The 22,974-nt window shown below is 38.1% G+C and overlaps 1 protein-coding gene and 1 non-coding gene across 4 annotated transcripts in view; one reads left to right on the top strand and one right to left on the bottom strand.

Annotated features, from left to right (window-relative positions):
* Exoc6b (exocyst complex component 6B) overlaps positions 1-22,974 on the bottom strand; it is a 446,009-nt gene that overhangs the window by 389,609 nt on the left and 33,426 nt on the right. The gene's annotated exons all lie outside the window — the stretch shown is intronic.
* LOC116904787 lies at positions 5,643-5,747 on the top strand. The gene has a single exon (XR_004388451.1). It is a non-coding gene; the product is annotated as a small nucleolar RNA U13 (small nucleolar RNA).

The raw sequence follows: 22,974 nt of genomic DNA, 5'->3' as shown, positions 1-22,974 counted from the left end.
GAGGCTGGAGCCTGAGCTCAGAGTAATTAGTAACAAGACAGCCAGGACAATAGGGCAAGAACCCGTCTCAAAAAAAAAAAAAAAAAAAAAAAAAAAGAACAGTTCAAACTTAAATGAAGTAGACAGTGTTTAGGATACTCTATATTTCCCATTTTTTTTGAAATTTACAGAACTCCCTGGTTCTGTGTGAACTCTTTATGTACATGCAAGTGAAAAGAATACACAGTTTCCATAAGGCTATCAGACAGGTGAGAACATACTTTCTTGCATCTTTTGTCCTTAATTACAAATTACTTCTACCAGAGTAAAAATCAAATGTGAAAAGACCTTATAAACTACACAGACTTGGCATTTAAAATATATCTGACCATAAGTCATCAACAGATACAAAAGGCAAAAATAAACAAACAATTCTTAATCTGGAAAACTTAGAGATCTACTAAGTTAGCTTTCTGCTGGCAGCCAGCACTGTTCTTAATAGTACTGCACTATTTTTCCTTCTTAACAAACTAAAGTGGAGAAAGACTGCCATCTAGTGATGACCAATTTCTAATATTTCTTAAAACATGGGACTTGATGTAACTAAATAAGACAGACTGATGAAAAACATCTAAAACCTGCATTTGATCAAATCTATGGGTCCAAGACAGGAGATGTAGCTCAACTGGTAGAATGTAACCTTTCTTCAGAAGGCCCAGGACTGCATAAGACTAGGCATGCTGCCAACACTAGGAAGGCAGAGACAGGCCGTCCTCAGCTACAGAACAAGTTTGAGACCAGCAGGACCTACCTGAGACCTTGTCCCCACCTCCAAACCCTCCCAATTCCCCACCCAAAATAAAAGGCAGTTGTAGAAAATGCCAACTCTTTAAAATATTATTGTACTTCTCTATGTTTCTGATACAAGGTGTATAACAGTTAAACAAGACTATAGAACAAACAATGAGGAATTGCTTATCTATTTCATCACAAGAATATCCTAATACTGTATAAAGTAAGCAAGAAGTGCTTAGAAATTAACTGTGATTTTTATACAGTAATGCTGACTCAAGTAAAATGGTGACCTAAGAGTCTGATTTCCATAACCTCCCTGTATACTAGAGATTTTTTACAAAAGGTATATTCATGCATCCTAGTGTGCATTGGTAATAATACACTGTAGGATGATGTCATACAGGTGAAGGCAGGTACAAGATAGAAAAGGCCTCTCATTGAATGAAAAGGAAGGATGGGCAGGAGAAAAGTTTTAGAAAGAGGGGGAGACTGGAGTGAGGGAGAAGAAGCAGTGGAGAGAACATGGAGGCTAATGTTTAGATTCCTCTCTGCACATTTACAGGTTGTTATGAATATTCTTAAGGGATGGATGTGTACGGGGCTTTGTATGTCTAGGTGGGCAATTATATATTATCAGCTGGATCGGAGGTTATTGTGTTGTGTGTTCTTTCATATGGCAAGTTAAGTTCAAGAGAATACATTGTGGCTGGAGACACTAGGCCGCCATGAAATTGGGATAGATGTTTCTGGCATGGTGGAAACCTGCCTTGGGAACTAGATTGGTACAGAGATTGTTGCCAGGCTCAGAGAGAAGCCATCCGCAGTGTGATATGGGATAGAGCAAAGCGGGTGAGAGGCTTTGCTGACTGAGATGAAGACATCTACCAGATATCTTGGGGCACTACTGTGCTGGACCTAATGCAGGATAAAAGACAAGATTATTTTTATAATTTTATAGACAATACACTTTTATACTTCATAATGGTTCCGTATCCCTCTCCCACCTAGATTTCAAGAGCATTATTTTAAAAGCTTTTAACTGATAACATGACACTTAAAGCTTGAATTCAACAAATATTTACCATTCTCCTACACTAAACCACTATAGAAGTATATGATTTGCATAAAACCAAAATCAGCTTCAATCTGCTTTTCCAGAGATAAAGAAGGAGCCACATCAGGTGATGCACACTCACTCTCTCTGCACTCAGGAGGCTGAGGTCAGCCAGGACTAAAAGGGAAGACCTTGCTGCGAAGGTGGAGTGGGAGCTGGGCAATGGCGGCACATCTCTGTAGTCTGAGCACAAGCGGGGAAGAGGCACACAGATCTCTGCCTTGTCTCCAGAGAGAGAGCCAGGGGCTACACAGAGAAACCCTGTCTAAAAAGAGAAAGAGGAGGGAGGAGAGAAAGGAGAGAAGAACGAGGAGAGAGAAGAGAGGAGTAATTCCACTGCAGGGTGAGTTAGTTATGGATTAACTATGTCTACATAACAACTACTGATCCTTCTTTGTTTGAGCAGTCCCTACTCTGGTGTTTCACCTTCCTATCCTACCAGTAGAGGTAAAGTCTAAGTTACCTTGTCAGTGACCAGTTAACATAAGGATGTGTGATACAACTCTCACCAATGAGAAGGAAAATCTGTTAGGGAAACGCCAAAGTAGGGGAGGGGAGTGTGTAAAAAGTTGCTTTTCCTACCTTAAACAATGTCCTGCAAAAATAAGACACTTATAGGCAGGTGAAGCAACTACCCTAAAAAGAGAGGAAATGGTGTCAATAATCCCAGTTTAGAAAGGGGAAAGTGTAGAAAACACCAGAGTCCTGGACTGTGGAGAAATTCTCACCAGCTGTCTCCAGATACTCCATTTGTCAATCAGTTACCAATTATTTAAACCACTTTCCCTCTATAGTCTGCTATTTACATAGCAAAGTATCCTAAATGACAGCATGTTATACAGTTTGCAAAAGCAAATCAAAGAGCAAGACAAAAATCGGTGCCCACAGTTTGTTAAGGACTCCAGTCTCCAGCATGTCAAAGTAAATCTCATCCACTCTTAAAACCACAGCTCACAACTCTCTTCTCCTGAAGAACCATTTCTAATCACTTAGAGCCTTTTATCCCCACCTCCTTTGTAACTAACTGCCCTCACCAAATTTATTAAACTCTATTCTGATGGCCTGTTCAATTATCAATCTTCTTATACTAAAACATTAGTCCTCCCTTGTACAAAGACTGTCTTACCCATTTTATCTCCATTTTTCACGGAGCCTGGAAGTGGAAAGACTCTACCAGAGAAGTGGACACAAAGGGATACAAAGCAGAAATGTAAATCAAGCAATGCTTGTGGATTCACCCGTGTTTCAGAGATGGGTGCAAGAGTAATTAATACAGGAGACCAAACATACCTACTCATATATCTTGAGACCAAGGAGAGAACTCGAGACACAAAGGACTAAACATTTTCAGTTTGAGGTTTTGGTTTTGATTATCCAGACAAAAATTCCAGAGTTTGTTCTGGTTTTTTCTTTTTCATATATCTTTTTTAACTTGTCATGGCTTTATCCCTCAAACATTTCCTTCTCATTAAACTCCATAAAAGCATCATTAGTGTTTTTGTTTATTCCAAAAGTTAAAAATAAAGTGGAAAAACACATTTGAGCATGATGTTGAAAGAGAACTAGAAGAGGTCAAATGGAGTTTACATCTCTTCTTAATTCAGAATGTCTACTGATTGTACTCAGACTTCAGGACAATAATTTGGATGCTCTGGGTACAGAAAAAATGGATCACTGCATATCATCATCAGTACCTGACCATGCATATTGTAATTAATGAAGTCCAAGCTGATCACAAAACATCTGACAGTTAATACCACTGATCTATCAACTGGTCTAGAATAATCTAGGAGACAAGCCTCTGAGAATGTCTATGATGTGGTCTCTAGATTAGGTTAACTAATATGGAAAGATGTACCATTTCATGGGTTAGAGCAATGGTTCTCAAGTTTCCTAATGCTGTGACCCTTTAATATAGTTCCTCAAGTTATTATGCCCCCCAACCATAATTTTTTTGTTAACTGTAATTTCGCTACTGTTCTGAATCATAATGTAAATATCTATGTTTTCTGATGGTCTTAGGCAACTCCTGTAAAAAGGTCGTCCCCCACCAAAGGAGTCTTGACAGGTTCAGAACAGCTGGGATAGAGTTTATAACTCAATAAAAAAGGAAGAAGCAAGCTGAACCAGCTGAGGTGCCTAGTTAACATATCAATGTAGACCTGGCCACAGGTTCTCTGCAACCCTCAGTTCCAACCTGCTACGGAGTATGGCTAGCATTCCCCCACACACACCAAAAATTTGTCCAGTCCAGGAGCTAAACTGCCCTTCTCCCAGCTGCTCTTCCCTATATAATCCAGCCATTTTGGTTACCTATTCCTTTAGTTTACTCTCTGGCCCAATCTGTTGGTCCTGGTCGTCAGTTGCTGCACACTCTCCACTACCCCTCCTCACATGGCTCAAGGTCTTGTCCACTCTGGACTCTCCCAGATGTCTCTGTCTCTGACTATGCTCCTTTTAGCTAAAATAAACTTTCTCCTCCATCACCTCTAGAAGTAGTCATGTCCTTTCGTTTTTTCCTTTTTTTCATTCAAATACCAACATATAATTGTCAGTTATGAATGAAGCTATGTGAGATTTTTGAGACTTTGTGAGAAAACACTGACTAAACAAGGCAAAAGTCCTGTAATATCTGATAATTTCGCCATAACATGGGCTGTTCTTGGAATGTACTTTCATGCCCCTCTCAGATGTAATTAAGTAGGAGTATGTTTTACTTTAGATTACACACCATTTTACCTGTTAGTATTCAGAATGTTTCCAAGCATGACTTGCCTCCTGACTGTACACAGCTTAAACTCGTGTGACCTTTGCTCTTCTGACCTTGCTTAACTATCAAGAATACCCTATAAATTGTCTGATAATAGTCCACCTCATTTTTAGGCTCCACTTTCCCAGACCAACTAGAGCTTAAGTTTCATTTCATAACTATATTTTCTGGCTGTGGTGTAATATAACCCAACCACCTTCTACTCTTGCCACCCTGCCTTTCCCATCATGATGGACGGTATCCCCTTAAACTGAAAGCCAAAACAAAGCCTTCCTCCTTGAAGTTACTTCATGTCAAGAATTTGATTAAAGCAATGCAAAAGGCAACTAATATAATATTTAAATGTCTTTGTAACACCACATAAGAGCAAACACATTCCAATCCTTTTTGTATCTTTGCAGATCCCAATATATCTGACTGGCTTCATCAAGATAGCCCATATAACCAAGAGGATACTATAAGGAAATTCTGCCTCAGGCAAGAAAGGAAGCCAAAAGTAGGTACTTTCAAAAACAGGGTGGGGCAGCTTCAGCTGGCACCTAGCCAAAGAGCCTTCCAAAGAATGTGACTTGGGTTAAATACAACCAGAGAGTCTCAGAAGAGGAAAATTTGTCATAAAATATTAGCCAAATAAATAACAGAAATCAAACAGGAATAAACCAATAAAAGCAAAGATACTCCAACTTAAGTATACAAAGACTGTCATAAGTAAAACCTGGGTATTATCACCATCACCATCATCATCACCATTACCATCATCACCATCACCACCACCACCACCACCACCACTACCACCATCATCATCATCATCATCATCATCATTAGTAGCTGAAGATATAAAGTTCAATGAAGTTTGTCAGTGGCTTTATTTTGTCCTTTGTACAAATTTGTGTTAAAAGCCAAAAGATTTATTCAATTGCTTTTTTTAGCTGAATCATTAATGTTACTAATTATAAGATGAGAAATAAGAGTACTTGAGGCAGAATCTTTTTTTAGTTCATAAGCAAGATGATTAATTATTCATATCACTGTGTGATACATACCACCCTCAAACCTTGTTATGAAGTTGGGTACATTACCCGTTTGACATGAGAAAAAGAAAAAGAATGCCTGGGAAGGTACGTGACTAAAATCCTAAGCTACATAGTAAGTCAACCTGGGATACAATGAGACCCTGTCTTTAAAAAAATAAAAATTAACTAATTTTTAAAAAGAATGGATGAATGAGTAGGGTGGTATATCCCTGTAAATTCAACATTCTACGACCTAAGTAGGAGAATCACTGCAAGTTCAAGGCCAGCCTGATCTCCACAGTGAGTCCAAGCCAACCAGAGCAATTTAATACTCCAAAATTAAGTCCCTAGCACTGAAAACCCTGAGGGACCAATAAAGGATAATAGAGTTGTTTCCATTCAAAAAAATGTAATAGAAAACAAAGTAGCAAAACAAGATGATGCTCCCAGGAGCAATGCAAAGCAGCAGACACACTGAAAACACTCCTGGTAGTGAATCTTAAAACCTAAACTAAAGGTCTAGACCATCAGTGCATGGCTTCACAGTAAAGGAAATAAAGGGCATCTCTAGTGACTGGAGTAAAAAGGAACAGGAATCAAAGAGACAAAAGAGGGGAACCTTAAATGAATAAAACCACAATATCTCAAGAAGGGTAAAAGGAGCCTACAAGGAGACATCCCTCCTCTGGTACTGATTCTGGTTGCAGGAGAAAGAACTTCCGGTCATTTTAAACCAAAGATTAAGTCTCATAGATATGCTATTAATATCTGTGCAGTCTGAAAAATGTCCAATTCTTCATTTTGGGCCAGGCATGGAGATGCATCTTTTATCCCAGCACTGAGAAAGTCAGAGGTAGAAGGATCAGTTGCTTGAGTTCAAGTTCAAACCCAGCCTGGGAAACATAGCAAAACATCATCTCTCAAATAATAATTACTATTTATTTTAGAAGCAATCTCCTTTGCAATGTCCACAGATAACTGGATGAATGGACATAAATTTTCCCTAGAGAAATATACTTTAATTCATATTTCCAAGACTTCTGAGAAATAATGGTTCTTTAACATAGAATTTAAGTATCAACAAACAAATCTTAGAACTAGACAGTTTTAAAAACTAAAGATTTAAAAAGAATAAAAAACTATGGGTCAAGACTTACCCAGACTTAAAATGACATGTATAAATTAAAAATAAATGATATATTTAAAGAAGTAGCAAACATTTAAACCAAAACAAAAAGAAACATTAAACTTTTAATTCCAATACTGAAGAAAATACAAAATTGCAAGTAAGAAGGGCCAGCAAGATGGCTGAGAAGGTAAAGGTACTTACTTGCTGCTAAGCTTTACAATCTGACTTCCATCCCTGGGACTCACATAATAGAAGGAAAGAATCAAATCTGGCAAGTTGTTCCAGACCTCCACCCATGCTACACACATATAGACACAAATAAATAAATGAAATAAAAAATGCACTGTTATAGCATGCACTAATAGTCTGTTTTTAAAGGAATAAGCCACAAAATCTGTTGAAACACCTGGTTACCCTTCAATTGGAGTGGTATAGGGTGAGATATTCCTTCACACTATGGTATCACTATTTATTACTTAACTATCATATTGACAATAAAATCTAAACTGACCTTGACCTTAGGAAACCATGTGTGATTGGAAATAAATTCCATCAAAAGTATTATCCTTCCATTTACCCAAACGCCTCATTCTATCCTCCAGTCACACTGGAAAACAGGCCTAAGAATGAATGAGCACCATTAAGGACATTTCACTCGTGGCGGGTTAATATTCATTTGTTTGAAAATTTTCATTTGTTCATATCTTTGAAAGACTGCTACACTGAATACCATATACATATGATTTATTTACATGTGCATCACTCCCATGGGAACCATGAGTTCCTTGAGAGTCCACACCTGAACAATGCCTACATTCCAGAGAGAAGGCATTATAAAGTGACACAGGGCCTATGGCAGGACCCAAAGATGGTTCAACTTTCTCAAGGACAGGCACTAGAGATGATAATAAACACTGCAACTAAAACGTAAACTCAAGCCCTAGTACTGCAAATAATCTATACTTCAGCTAAAACAGTAATGCAGAAAGAACCAGAGGAAAAGAAGAAAGAGGCTCAAGGGAATTTCTTACAGAAGAGTATCTGGGAATAATTTGTTATTTCCCTAGCTCTCCTCTAGCCCTTCTGGAAGCTGGGAGCAACAAAGGCTGGTTCCAAGGAGAGCTGGTGTTTCTAGTCCTTACTGCCAACTGAAGGGGGAGGGTGACAGCAGTCCCTAAGGGCTTTTAGGAAAAATTGCTTCCAGGTGGAAATTTTTTATGGTACTATGCAACCTACAGCTCCCCCCTTCCCCCTGCCTTCCTTCACAACTACTGATGATTAAACCATGGACAATCAGGCAGCAACAATGGAAACAGTCAGACAGCTTCCAAACAACATGGTTATATGCTCCAAATTATCAAGTTAACTCTCAATCCATTGGCAAAGTTTGGTTTTGTTTTTAAAGGAAAGGGCAAGGTGGTGTTTATTAAAGATCTTAGAAGTAGCCAAGAACCCTCTAGTATAATGATAAGCATCAGTACCAACCAGCCCCACATAACACAGACATAGAAGGAAGATAGGGACAATCTTCAGTCTTCTGTTACCTACCGATTTTTATAACTTTAGTCTTGTCTGGATTGAACACTCCATTAAACCGTCTGTCATCCTAAGAGTACACAGGAAACTTTGACCTGGTGTCATGATGAAAAGCTAGATCAGTTTACACCTGAATGTGGTACTGAAAAGGTTCTCTGTCTGTCTGTCTGTCTGACTGACTCTCTTTCTGTCTGAGGTCAAGGTGAATGTGTGCCAACTCAAGGTGGGGGTTATAATGCTAGCCATGCAAAAAGCACAGAAAAAGTAATCCTATGACACTGACTGAATCTGTTCCCATGTCACTCAAACTGAAAAGGATATACCTAATTTAGCATTTCTAAATCATAATAAAAGGAAGCACCTTTTTTATTGGATATTTTTATTTACATTAGAAATGTTATTTCTTTTCCCAGTTTCCTCATCCATAAGCCCCCATCCCATCCTCCCTCCCCCTTGTTCTAAGAAGGTGTACCCCCCTCCCCAACTTCCTCTACACTGGGGGGGTCGGTCTTGGCAGGACCAAGGGCTTCTCCTCCCATTGGTGACCAAGCAGGCCTGTATCAAAATGTCAAATGAATATCTTCCATATAGTAACTCAGCTATCCCTCAAATCTAACTGTAGTGTTTTGAATAAGAATGGCCCCATCAGCTCATATATTCCAAAGCTTTGTCACTGAAGAGTGGCACTATATGAGAAGGATTAAGATGTATGGTCTTGTTGGAAGAAGTAAGTGTGTCAACAGGGGTGAGCTTTGAGGTTTCGAAAGCATATGCCAAGTCCAGAATCTGTCTCTCTCCCTGCTGCCTGTGGATCTGAATGCAGAACTCTCAACTACTTCAACAGTACCATGTCTGTCTATGTGCCACCATGCTCTCTGCCATGATGAAAATAGACTAGTGCAGTGAATCTATAAGCAAGCCCCAATTAAATGTTTTCTTCCATTAGAGTTGTTGAGGTCATGGTGTCTCTTCACAGCAACAGAACAGTGACTAAGACAATAACCCTCCTGGAGTAGTTATTATCATTAGTCTGCATATGAAGCAATCTTTCCAAGACTGCTATTACACAGAAAGTTTCCTTTTTTACTACTACAATTACCACAATTTTATCAGGAATAACAAAATGAGCCTGGCAGTGGCGGTGTATGCCTTTGATCTCAGCATTGGGAAGAAGAGGCATTCAGATCTCCGTGAGTTTGAGGTCAGCCTGGTCTACAGGGTAGGTTCCAGGGCAGCCAAGGTATGAGAGAGCCCTGTCTCAAAATAAAATTAAAAATTAAAAAATTAAAAAAAAAGAGAAGAGAAATATAAAAGGTGAGAAGAAAGGGATTTTTTTTTTGAAAAGTAGAAAAGAAAAAGCAAGATGAAACGAAAACAACAAGGTATTTAAACCATATGTCCACTCAACAGCTAGATAAATACATCCAAATATTTACATCTATTTTCCCAGGGGGAATGGAAGGGACAGTAAGAAAAATCATAAAAATAATAATAAATACCTAGATAAATGTGACTCCTACTTTTTGTTGCTATTCATTTGAAGCAGGGTCTCACTATATAGCCCTGGCTGACCTGGAATTCACTGTACAGATCAGGTTGACTCAGACCTCACAGAGATCCATCTGTCTCTGCCTACAGTACGCTGGGATTAAAGGTGTACGCCACAATGCCTGATTTGATTTTTTTGTAATCTTTCTGTTTCTAATATTTTACTTAAAGTGTTATTTTTAACGATTGAACAAAGAAAATGCATTTTAAAAATCTAGAACAGTACTAGAGTCACAGTAAATATGCGGTAAATAACTAAAACAGTAAACAAGAGCAAACACTTTGGGGTTAATATGAGACCAAATTTTTTTAATCTATCAAAATAAAATAAAAATAAAAACTATGGAGTGGCGGCGAGAGGTAGAAGCACACCTGTAACCCCAGCTCCCAAAGGAAGACACAGAGGATTGTCCTAAATCACAGAGCTACAAAGCCGATCTCAGGGCTGGGAGATGATCAGATTCAATTGTTACAAGCACTTATGTGAAATGCACGATGCCTTAGGTTACCCAGCACTAAATACACCTGGCTGAAGGCACAGCTCCATAATCCCAGCACTTGAAAGACAGAGATAACAAGATCAGGTCAACCTTAGCTACCAAGTTTAATCGCAGCCTGAGATACATGAGACTCTGTCTTAAGAAACAAAATAGTTAAAAATACAAAATACCTCGCCCTCATCTGCCATAGGCTGGAGTGGACAAGGGAGAGATGCTCTCTCCCCCTTTTCAATCCCCCCACTCCCTCATTCCCCACTTCTCATTCCCCTGCCCCCTCCTGCCCCTTGCTACCTGAAGCAGGCAGGAGAGCTGGCCTCCAACCTCCTTACCCCTTGCCACTTGAGGCAAGTGGGTAAGATGACCTGACAGAGCAAAAGCTGGTTCCACCCCTCACCAGCTGCCAGCTGAAGCATTCTGGAGAGTATGCCCTACACCCCACCTGGGCAGCACAGTAGAGCTGGCTATAGTGGCAAAAGTGTCAACGAGCCAGCCCCAAGGGCATGAGAATGGGAGAGCTGAGGCATTGGGTGAGGCATTATTATTATTATTATTATTATTATTATTATTATTATTATGTCTTATTTTGTAGGGAAAGTTGCAAGGGCAGAAGGCAAAGGAAGGGTCAGGGCATGATAGGTGCATGATAGGAAATTCACAAAGAATCAATAAAAAGTTAAAATAATACAAAATAAAAATAAAGTCTTTTTCAACTACTCTCTTATTGTTGATCATAATCTCAAAATTAATTGAATTACTGTGCTTTCATTATCCCTCAAAAATAAGTAGGGAAAGTAAGAGTTCCAACGTTGGCTATGATGGAATCTCTTGTCTGTTTGTAAAGAATCTTATAACCTCTAAAAGCAGGCTGTTCTCTTGCTTCCTATCCCATATTTATAATATACAAAAATTCTCTATCAATAGCATAAAACTATCAAAAACAATTTCATAGGCTATGGTGGACCAAAGCCTATAATCCCAGAACCCAAGAGACAGATGAAGTAGGAAGATCACAAATTTAACACTAGCCAGGGCTACACAGTGGGTGATACACACAGTGAGTCTGTCTCACAAAGAAAACACATTTGGGGGATGGGACTGAACTAAATTTAAAAAAAAATGTTAACTTTCATGGTTTAGACAGAAGTTAGAGCAGCACATATTTCTATTAGATATCAAATCAGCCTCTTCCCCACCCCCCTTTTTTCTCCTTTGAGGACAACCCAAAGAATAATTATTTTCATGCTTCTCTTTAGTATAGTAAGCAACCTATAGAAAAAGAAGAAATCTCAGAGGTGATACAATATAATTTCACAGCATGACAAGTTTTTCTAGATCTCTTCATCAACTACTAGTCCAATTTATGCTGCCACATCTAATAAATTCATTCCTACACAACAGTCAATCCCATATCAATAGCAACTGCAAAGTTCTTAAAACCAAAATTTGCTTTCTTAAGTTTTTCATCATTTATCTTATTGTTACCCTGGGGGAAAAAAATACAAAGACTAGGGCCTGATCCCTCCCTTCCCTAGGTAAACAACCTCAAAAATTATTCCAATATTCCCGGTTTCCGGGCAAACATCCCCCTAATCCCTCCCCCTCCCCTTCTTTCCCCTCCCCCCATTGCCACCCTCCCCCCAACAATCACGTTCACTGGGGGTTCAGTCTTAGCAGGACCAAGGGCTTCCCCTTCCACTGGTGATCTTGCCAGATTTCTTAGATTCAAGTCTTGGTGCTTCTACTTATTAGCTGGTGACCATGGGCTAGTTTTCTATAAGTCAAATTCCAGCTCAGGGAAATGCAGATTAAAAATAGTTACCACTTCATTCTGCAGTGTGCACACAAAAAAAGGGAAATACAAATGAAACACTAACAACAGTGCCAGGGATACAATGCATCCTATCTCTGCCTCTGCCTCCTCTCTGCCTCTCTGCCTCTCTCCTCTCTGTCTCTCTGCCTCTCTCCTCTCTCTCTCTCTGCCTCTCTCTCTCTCTGCCTCTCTCTCTCTCTCTCTCTCTCTCTCTCTCTCTCTCTCTCTCTCTCTCTGTCTCTCTCCTCTGCCTCTCTGCCTCTGCCTCTGCCTCTCTGCCTCTCTGCCTCTCTGCCTCTCTGCCTTTGCCTCCCCAGTTCTGGGATTTAAAGGCATGTGCCACCACAGCCTAGCTTAGTACTAGCAAATTCTAAAGCAAAAGCAGTCAGACTAGGAATTTAACATCCCTCTCCAATTACTTGGCTTCTACTAAAAACAACCTAATGACATGCTTATTCACAGTCATACCCTATGCATGGCCCCTACACTCACATCAAATCTTCTAATGTCTTTATATAGTGCTACATGCATTCAACTGTTATTTTGAACCTATGATTTACAAGCAGTAACAATCACACTCAATTATTCTAGTCTTTTCAGACCTTTCAGGACAGTGATCTTTGTCATTCAACCTTCTCAAAAGCAGATTTGCTATAGAGAAGGAAAGAAACCCAAGCAACTTCCAGGATCTAAGGAAGAACCCTGGAAAATAAAAAGTTTCTGATGTATAGTTTTTAAAGGAAGATATGAAGAGGTTAATGTTAACCTTTAAGAAAGTTGAGGAAATAGACCTCACTTCCTCAGGCCAATGTTCAGCCCCCAACTGTGTCTAACTTGGAAAGAACTTGTCGGGAGCCAAGGCTTTTCATGTCCCTCCCTTTTGAAGGCACAATGGAAACAATTCCCCTAGAACAAAGGATTGCGTCAGTGAACTCTCTGCTCTTTCAAGTTGGAAGGACAGTTGATTCACACCATGTGTCAGAGAGAAACACCAGTTAGAACCAAGCGAGATAAATTTGAGCCTACAGAGCTGTTTAATATTAAACTGTAATAAATCATCTTTACAGCAAATTATAAACAAAATATTTTGTTTACCCTCCCTCTCATATGGTCTTTCCCTTGAAAATAAATTTTAAGACAATTCATAATTTTTGAGGTCTCAGATGCTCCACCAAGAAATAATTTTCAAATGTCAGCGTCCAGACCCTTTGACTGTATGACATTCCCTTCAGACTGCCATAGTGCAAAGACAGCCTTCCTGGATGGCCCCTTTTGTTCCAAGTTCAGGTTAGGCTAGTGGCTATGGTCCTAGTTTTAGAATAGTTTTGTGATTAAGCCTACACAAAGGCACTTTAGTATCCACTCTATTCAATAATTTGTCTTAATATCTGAATGAAGAAATCAAATATATGATCAACTATATAAATGATACAAAACTATGATTTTATTCCTAAATCCGTGAAAGACAATCAAACCTGAGGAACAATTATCTATACGAATTTAGGTCAAGAAAGGTCTGAAAAATAACCTAAATAAAACTGAACAGAATGAATCCTTACAAAACTCAAACAACAGCACTGAAAAATAAAAATTTGGGAAACACTACTTCAATTTTTTTTAATGAAGCGTAACATGGTAAGGGATATCTCTCTGAAAAGGCTTAGGTTACCAAAGCTGTTTGCTCAGTTCAATACAGGAAGGAACTAACAGACTATAAAGGGTCAATGAGTGAAATCTATTAGAAACCTATCTTTGTCCCAGGGTGTCCGTTCATCACTCAACCTAACAGAGGTCACATTACCTCTTTAGGGAAGCTAATACTCTACACAGATTAATCTTAACCTAAAAATAATGATGATCAGACATTGTCCCAGTCATCACCAAAGAAACAAAGACAGGTATGTATTACTTCCCCAAAATTCATAGTTAGGACCATCTAAGAGCTATGAATAGTGCTGTCTCATGCTAGTTCTTCAATAAGTGGAATAACTTGACTATTCAACTAGTTAGGAGTAACATTTTTAAGTTGCATCAAAATGTAAAAGTAAACTTTTAGAAAGAGAAATGTAACTATTAAATAATTAAATAAAATAATCAATGGCCTCAGAAAAGCAAATAGAATTTTTTTAAAAAAATTTAGCATATTGGAAAAGTGGTACATGGTCTAGGCAATTTCCAATCATATGTTTCATTTGATATGTATTTACAAAAGACAAAAAAAGTTTAAAACATTGAGGGAGCCTATACTGTAATTAATGAAGGAATATACTAGAAACTGCCATCAATACTAATTGCAAACATACAGAAATTAGTACTAAAATCTATGTATCATGTAGGAATTACACCAATATGAAATAAAAACAAGCAGTACAAAACATCTCTCAGAAATGTGTTAGGGCTACTGAAAACAAATAATAAAGAAGTTAAAAATCTTAAAAGAAAAAGCAAGCAGAGGTGAAGGAAAAGACACCAAACAACGCAATGACCACAAACCTCTCTAAGCAGACGATGAGAAGTGGCTTTGTGGTGCTGAAGAAGAAACTCTACATCCTTCAAAACCAAAGAACAAGACCATTCTGGACAAAATCTACAAGAATTCACTGTGAACCGTAAGAATATTAAAGAGAGGTTTGTCACAGAGACTATAAAATATGATGACTCTCTGAGTCTACATAAACAGAACATGTAAATGGTAAATGTAGATCTTATCTTTTTTAATTTCTTCAGAGGGCAACTTTAAAATGAGGGGAAGGAAGAGAAAGGAGAAAAGGAAGAAAATGAGAAGGAACTGCAGTTATGGAATTTATAAAATGGAGAAGTAAACTATATATTAATAATGCTTCAAAGGCCACTGAAGAAAATGAAGCATACTGTTATAAGAACCTTGCACCAAACAGGAAATGGAAGGGTAATATTTAAACACAGAGTATAATAAGGAAAAGACATACATGAAAATCTACAACAACTACCAAAAACACAAATATAAACCTCTCGTAAGATGTACCTAAGTAAACCAACAAGAATACAACTGAACCCTGAAAAGTTACCCAGTTGTCCTAACTCAGTTAATGAAAATAACAGAACAAACCAAAAACATAAACAAAGGTGCTGATAATGAACAGAGAGGAAAAGTGGACAAAGAGCAGACAGGACAATTAAGCAAACAGAAAGACGATGGATCTAAACCTCTCATATAGCTACTGATCAAACTATCTCTTCCGTTCTTGGCTTCAACCCCCACGTCTGAGAGTGTCATACTACTTTCTGTGAAACTTCATTGTCTATGTTCATCCTGCTTTGAGGATCCCTGAGTTTCCTGATTACTTTTATTTTAATTTTCTGGCATTGTGCCCCAACCCCACTCTATAAAAAAGAAATCAAAAACATTTATTATCCATTACAGCATCTCTAATTTCTGATTCTTAGTAATAGGACAAAAGGAAAAAAGAAAGAAAAAATAAAAGGAATGATAAAAAAACAAAAATAGGACAAGTAGTCAATGCTTATGCAGAGCTCATGACATCATCTGACATATATATAATGTTTAATGAATGACAACTGCAGTGGTTGTAGTTGGCTTTGCTCTTGTTCCATTCAAAGACATAGAAATAAATCTTAACTTTTATGGGCAGTGCTGCTGTTCCTAGCAAATTCCTAAAATCAAACAATGTCATATTTAGTTCTTTGCTGTTGTTAGCCATCAAGGGAATAAACAACAATGTCACAGACCATACCATGAGGACCGCCCAAAACTCAAGAAAGAAAACTAACGTATGGCACTGACATTTCAAGACAACTTACTTATTTTCTTTTAATTTCTGATTCTAATTTTATAAAGAAACTCACCAGAAACTTTTATAAACAATAATTTATAATAATATGTTATAATTATTGTGATTATAATAAACAATAATACATAATTAAATAATTCCTACTATAACCAATCTGTCCTCACCAAACCTCACTATATCAGTGTTCTCTCTTCCTCCAGATATATTTATTCCACTTTATTTTTCTAAAATATTACTTATATAAATAGTATAATCATGTTTTTGGTTTTACATTCTTAACAATGGATAAATTAAACATTAATTTTCTCTTGCTTTTTTATTTCTTTTCCTGCCTTTTCCAACTATACACATGAACTTTATATTGACAGGATGATAATATATATATATTCTGTTCTATAATTGTTCTTCATGGACTGCCAATGCTTTATTTTTGAAAACCATTAAATAATGTTTGTGTAACTGTAACTTTACAAATATTCTTCAGTTATAAGCCAGGTATGAATATTAAGATCACCCTTCTTCTTTGTTTTTTTTGTTTTGCTTTTTGCTTTTTTCAAGACAGGGTTTCTCTATGTAGTCCTGGCCTTCTTAGAACTTGCTCTGTAGACCAGGCTGGCCTTAATTCAGAGATCTAACTGCCTCTGCCTCCCTAAGTGCTTGAATTAAAGTTGTCTTTCACCACCACCACCTGGTTCTTCTTTTTTACTGGAATCTCTCCTTTGCAGGAAACCCCCTTCTTGAGTTTTTCCTTTCCAATCCTCCAATCTAGACTGATTCACTAAAGACCTCCTGTATCAGATGTTTGTGATGTTCTTTCTTAGTTAACTTAGGGAACTAGACAGAAAGGGAACAAAATACTGGAGAGGAAGGGAAGATGAGAAGGGCTGAGCTGATATTCTTCAGGCACTTCTTTTTGCCCTCAAAGCATTTGCCAGATCTGTGCAAAGGAGGCTCAAGTTCCTAGTAAAGGGATCAAGCAAAAGACCATCGCTAAGAGGTTTTAAAAAAAGACCAGCTCTGACGGTTTTATAGGCATTAAGTAGTTTAAATTAGAGACATAAGAGATTAGAATTCGGAAGAGAAACTGGATGGAAATAAACAGAGTTTTCCCTCCACAAAACTATAAACTAAGAAAATTTAATTTTTTTTAAAAAGCCCTGAAGAAGCAGGGCAATTTTAAGGACTCTTTGCTTACTTTTGTTTTGTTTTGTTCTAACCAGATAAAATCTTTTTATTAATTGAAAAGACTTTTTTCATATGATATATTCTATGATTCCCCAACTCCTTCTAGATTGTCCCCACTACACCACCCATAAAAATCTCTCCTCCCTCCCTCCCTCTCCCTCTCTCTCTGTCAGAATACGAACAGGTATGGGGGGGGGGAAACAAACAAGCAAACAAATAGAACAAAAACATATACAGAGGCTGATACACACAGACAACCCATAAAAATAAAATCAGAAAACATTCATATAAGAAAAAAAGTTGTATGGCTTTAAAACAAAACAAAACAAAACAAAACAAAAAAGCCTAGACAAAGCAATGAGACAACAGAAAAAAAAAAAACTCTGAAAATATCACTGAGTTCATTTTGTATTAGCCATCTACTGCTGGCATGTAGTTTGCCATTAAGTAAATGAGACATCACTGGAGAAAAGCAATTTTTCCTTTGCAAGCAGTTATCAATGTGAGACAGTTTCTGGGCTAGGGATGGCTTGTGTCTACTTCCCATCTTGGCTCTGAGACCCCATCTGGCTTAGACTTGTACAGACCCTCTGCATGCGGCCTCTGTCTCTGTGAACATGTGCCTCAGTCCTGTCATGTCTAGAAAGTGTTGTTTCCTTGGCATCTTTCATCCCTACTGGCTTTGCACTCATTCTGCCCCCTCTGCTCCAGTTTCCTGAGCCCTGAGGAGAGCTCCATTCAGGACTGAGTGCTCCAAGGTCTCTTGCTCTCTGTAAACTGTCCAGTTGTGAGTCTCTGTATTTGTTTACATGTACTTCAGGAGGAAGCTTCTATGATGATAACTGAGGAAGATACTGATCTGAGTGAGCATAGCAGAATGTTGTTAGGAGTCATTTTATTGGTACATTCCCTTAGCAGTATTTGGTTTTCCCCTAAGTTCTTAGACTATTAAGTCTCGGGATCTTGGCCACCCATGCAATGTCTGGAATGGGTTCCATCTCATGGAGTAGGCCTTAATTCAAATCAGAAACTGGCTGGTTACTCCCACAACTTCTGTGCCACTATTGCACTAGAGAATCCTGCAGGCAGATCATCATTGCAGATCACAGGGTCTGTGGCTCGACTGGTCTTTACCCTTCTTTCCAGTAGTGTGCAGAGTACCTTCCAGTACTATAAACATCAGTCGGTTGGAGTGATGGTTCTAAGTATGTAGTAGCTCAACTCTTTCATTTTCAGAGAGTTACACAGTATTTTTCTTCAGGAACAGGGCCTTACCATCAGTTTTGGGGAAAGTAAGCAATAGAGGAGGGAAAAAATGGAAACAAATCACAGAATCCAAAACTTGATTGAAGAATCTTAACATTTCTCCATGGAATTACGTTCAAAGCCTGGGTGGCCATACCACAAATCAATATGAATCAGAAGGGCACAGCTAGCCAAAGTCAAACCCTAGACTTAGCTCAGTCACTATTCGATAGAAGACGTCACTGTCATGGTGCTCACCATAGAAAGACAGAGACAGAGAGACAGAGACAGGCACATACACAGACTCTGCTATCTCTTAGGAAAGAAAATGCCATCCAGAACTTCAACATCCCATCCAAAATTTTAAGACTAGCAAAAAGACAAGATTATGTTAACTAAAAGAAAAAGAAAAAAATTCAAGATACACAGGTGGCATAACATTGAACTTACCAGAAAAGGTTTTTAAATGGTTATGGTTGATAGGAAACACAAACGGAAGATGAACAAATAGAATGGAAACAACAGAGCCTGGGAATTTATACTCTATAGAAATTAAGATGAAAATACAGAACAAAAAATTACAAGTTTTGGAAAACATTTAAATGAAGAATTCCATTAAATGGCTTGCTAAGGAGAGAGGTTTCATGAAGCCAACAGAAATGCCCAGAGGGAACCATAAGGAGGAGAAAGGGATACCAAAATCATAAGATAAGAAACATCGAGTCACCCACAGGCCATACCTGCCAGAAGACCAGGTAGCATGCCTGCAGACCTTCACTCTCTGTTCCTGGAGTAGACCCAACTCCTCAGGCTTGACCCTAACCAGCAAAAGAACAGCGGCTGCAGCCTCCTCTCCACACCTCTCCATGCCTCCTGCGGTTCCTCCAGACGCCCTCCCCCTGGCCTCCCTCCCAGGAACTGTTGCTGCATCTAGGCCTCAGAAACCAGCAGACATCACCTGTGAACACAGCAGCCCAGCAAGCTAGCGAAACAGGCAACACACAGCTACCACACTCTCTGAAAATCCAGACAGGAAAACAGAAACCAAGGAACAAAACACCTACTCAACAAATTCAAACCCAGAAATCAGCACCAAGACCTAAAATCACACCAAACCCAGATGCCAAGATGCCAGTGTAGAACACGATCAGTAACAGCCAGGACAATGTCCCCACTAGAGCCCAGCTATCCTACTACAGCAGGCCCTAAATATCCCAACACAGCTAAAGTGTAAGGAAGAGATCTTATATGAAGATGATATAGGTCCTTAAAGAAGAAATGAATAAATCCCTTAAAGATTTATTCAGGAAAACAAACAATTGAAGGAAATTAATAAATCCCTTAAAGCCAAGAAAAAATAAACAGTTGAAAAAAATGAAAACTGGTCAAGACCTGAATATGAAAATAGAAACAATAAACAAAACCCAAACTGAGAAAACCTTTAAAATGAAAAACTTAGGAAGTCAATTAGGAATTATAGAGGCAAACTTCATCAACAGAACACAAAAGATGAAAGAGAAAATCTCAAGGCACAATAGAAGACATGGATACATGAGTCAAAGAAAATGTTAAATCTAAAAATTTCTGATATAAAACATCTAGGAAATCTGGGACAGTATAAAAAGACCAAACCTAAGAAGAAAGAGAAGAATCACAGTTTAAAGGCCAAGAAAATATTTTCAACAAAATAGTAGAAAAAAATTCCTAACCTAAAGAAGGAGATACCTATAAAAGTACAAGAAACTTACGGAATACAAAGTAGATTCGACCAGAAAAGAAAGTCTACTCATCTCAAAGCACTAAACATACAGAACAAGATGATTAAAACTGCAAGAGAAAAAGACCACATAACATAGAAACACAAAGCTATCAGAATTACACCTGTCTTCTCAATAGAGACTCTAAAAGCCAGAAGGACCTGGAAAGATGTCCTGCAAACTGTAAGAGACCACAGATACCAGCACAGACTTTTAAATCCAGCAAATTTTTAATCACCATAAATGGAGAAAATAGGATATTCAATGATAAAATCAAACTTAAACAATAACTACCTACAAGTCCAGCCCTACAGAAGGTGCTAGAAAAAACTCCAACCAGCAAAACCAAAAGAGAAGTGTGCACAGAGAGAGACAGAGATACTATCACCACCAACAACAAAATAACAGGAATCAGTGATCATTGGTCATTGATATCTCTCTATATCAGTGGTTTTAATTCCCTATTAAAAAGACACAGGCTAACAATAGATGCAAAAACAGGATTCATCCTTCTGCTGCATGAAAAAAACCATACCTCAACATCAAGGTTAGATATTACGTCAAGGTAAAAGGTTAAGAAAAGATATTCCAAGCAAATGGACCTAAGAAGCAAGCTGGTGTAGTTACTTAATATCTAACAAATAGATTTCAAGCCTATTTTGATACTAATCAAAAGAGATGGGGAAGGACAGTTCATACTCAAAGTTAAAATCCACCAAGATGACAGTTCAATTCTTTTTCCTTTTTTTCTTTTTTTCCTCTCTTTTTTTAACATTTTAATTCTTAACATTTATGGCCCAAACACAAGGGCACCCACTTTTATTTAAAAAAAAAAAAAAAAAAAACTAAACACTACTACAGCTTAAATTGCATATTGACCCTAACACACATACTTCAAGTCTTTGAAGATTATCAGAAGATGGAAAGACCTTCCATGCTCATGAATTGGTAGGTTGTAAAAATGCCATCTTGCCAAAGGTAATCTATAGATTCAGTGCAATCCCCATCAAAATTCCAACATAATTCTTTACAGACCTTGAAAGGATGATTCTCAGCTTCACATGGAAAAACAAAATCTCAGGAAAGCTAAAACAATCCTGAACAATTAAAAAAAATAACTACCCTAAATTTCAAGTTGTTATCCCTAGTATAGTAATAATGGTAGAGCACTGTACTGGAATAAAAATAGACACATCGATCAATGGAATCAAATTAGAAATACAGAATAAATCTTCACAGCTATGGACATCTGATTTTTGATAAAGCTAGAAATACACACTGGAAGCCAGGTAGCATCTTCACCAATGGTGCTGGTCGAACTGGTTATCTGTATGTAGAAGAAGGTACATGGATGTGTATTTATCTCCCTGCACAAAACAACTCCAAGTGAATCAAAGGCCTCAACATAAAACCAGATACACTGAACCTGATAGAAGAGAAAGTGGAAAACAGCCTTGAATGCACTGGATCAACAATTAATAAATGGAACTCATGAAACTGAAAAGATTCTATAAGGCAAAAAACACCATCAATCAGTCAAAGAGCCTAAAGAATGGAAAATATTCTTAACAATGCCACATCCAAGAGACGACTAATATTCGAAATATATGAAGAGCTCAAGAAACTATATATCAAAAATCCAAATAATCCAATTAAAAATGAGGTACAGATCTAAACAGAAGATTCTCGATAAAATCATTCTGAGCAAGGTAACCCAGACTCAGAAAGACAGATATGGTATATATGCACTGATAAGTAGATATTAGCTATTAAGTAAATGAAAATCAAGGTGTAGACCCAGAGAGGTTAGATAAAAAAGGACTCTAAGGGGGATTAATGGATCTCCCTGAGAAGAAGAAATAGAATAGATTTTGCAGGTGGACTGGGGGTTGGTAGGACAGGAGCAGGAAGGATCAGATGGGAGGGGAGAATGCAGGGAGATACATAGCTGGAATTGGGGACCATTTGGAGGGTAGTGTGGAAACCTAGTGTAGTGAAAACTTCCTGGAATCTATGAGGGTGATTCTAAAGAGGATATGGAGTCTAACTGGCCATGCTCTGTAGACAGGCAAGGCTCCCAGTGGCAGGACTGAGTTGTATTTGGTTGACTGTTGGCCAAGGGGATCCTATGAAGATATCTAAACAACCCAAGCAGATGGTAGGACAGAAGGTCACTCTCCACAAACTGGGGTTAAGAGGGGCAGTGCTGAGGACAACATTGAGAAGTTAAGCTGGTGCCTGCATGGAGATTTTACCCCTAACTCTCTAGTCCCTTTAGTGCAGAAAGTTACTCTGCAGGCTACCAAAAAGGAAACATGAACACCAACTGGCCTACAATAAGTTCTGCCTATAAGATATGCTGAGTCAATGGTACAGAACTAGTAGGAGTGGCCAACCAATTTCTGTTTTAACTCAAGGTCCATTCCTTGGGAAAGAGCCTGTGGTAGAGTTTTCATTGCTGTGAATAGACACCATGACCAAAGCAACTCTTATAATGGCAAACATTTAATTGGGGCTGGCTTACAGTTTCAGAGGTTTAGTCCATATCATCATGCTTTCAAAAGACCTGAAAGCAAGGACTCACGGAGATAATAATACATCTATCTTCATAGCTGCATTAAACACAAGAGGTAAAAAAATTAAAAAGCAACCCATGTGTTCATGGAAAGATAAATGGGCAAACAAAATTCACTACAAGTAGACAGGTAAACAAGCAAAAAGATAATTATTACTCAATATTTAAAAGAGAAGTAATTTTTGACTTATGCTACAACCTGTATCACCTTAAGGATGTAAGGTCAG

Source organism: Rattus rattus, chromosome 6 (genome assembly GCF_011064425.1).
Source record: "Rattus rattus isolate New Zealand chromosome 6, Rrattus_CSIRO_v1, whole genome shotgun sequence".
Lineage (NCBI taxonomy): Eukaryota > Metazoa > Chordata > Mammalia > Rodentia > Muridae > Rattus > Rattus rattus.
Note: the sequence above shows the minus strand (reverse complement) of the source record. Positions and strands in the feature narration are given on the sequence as shown.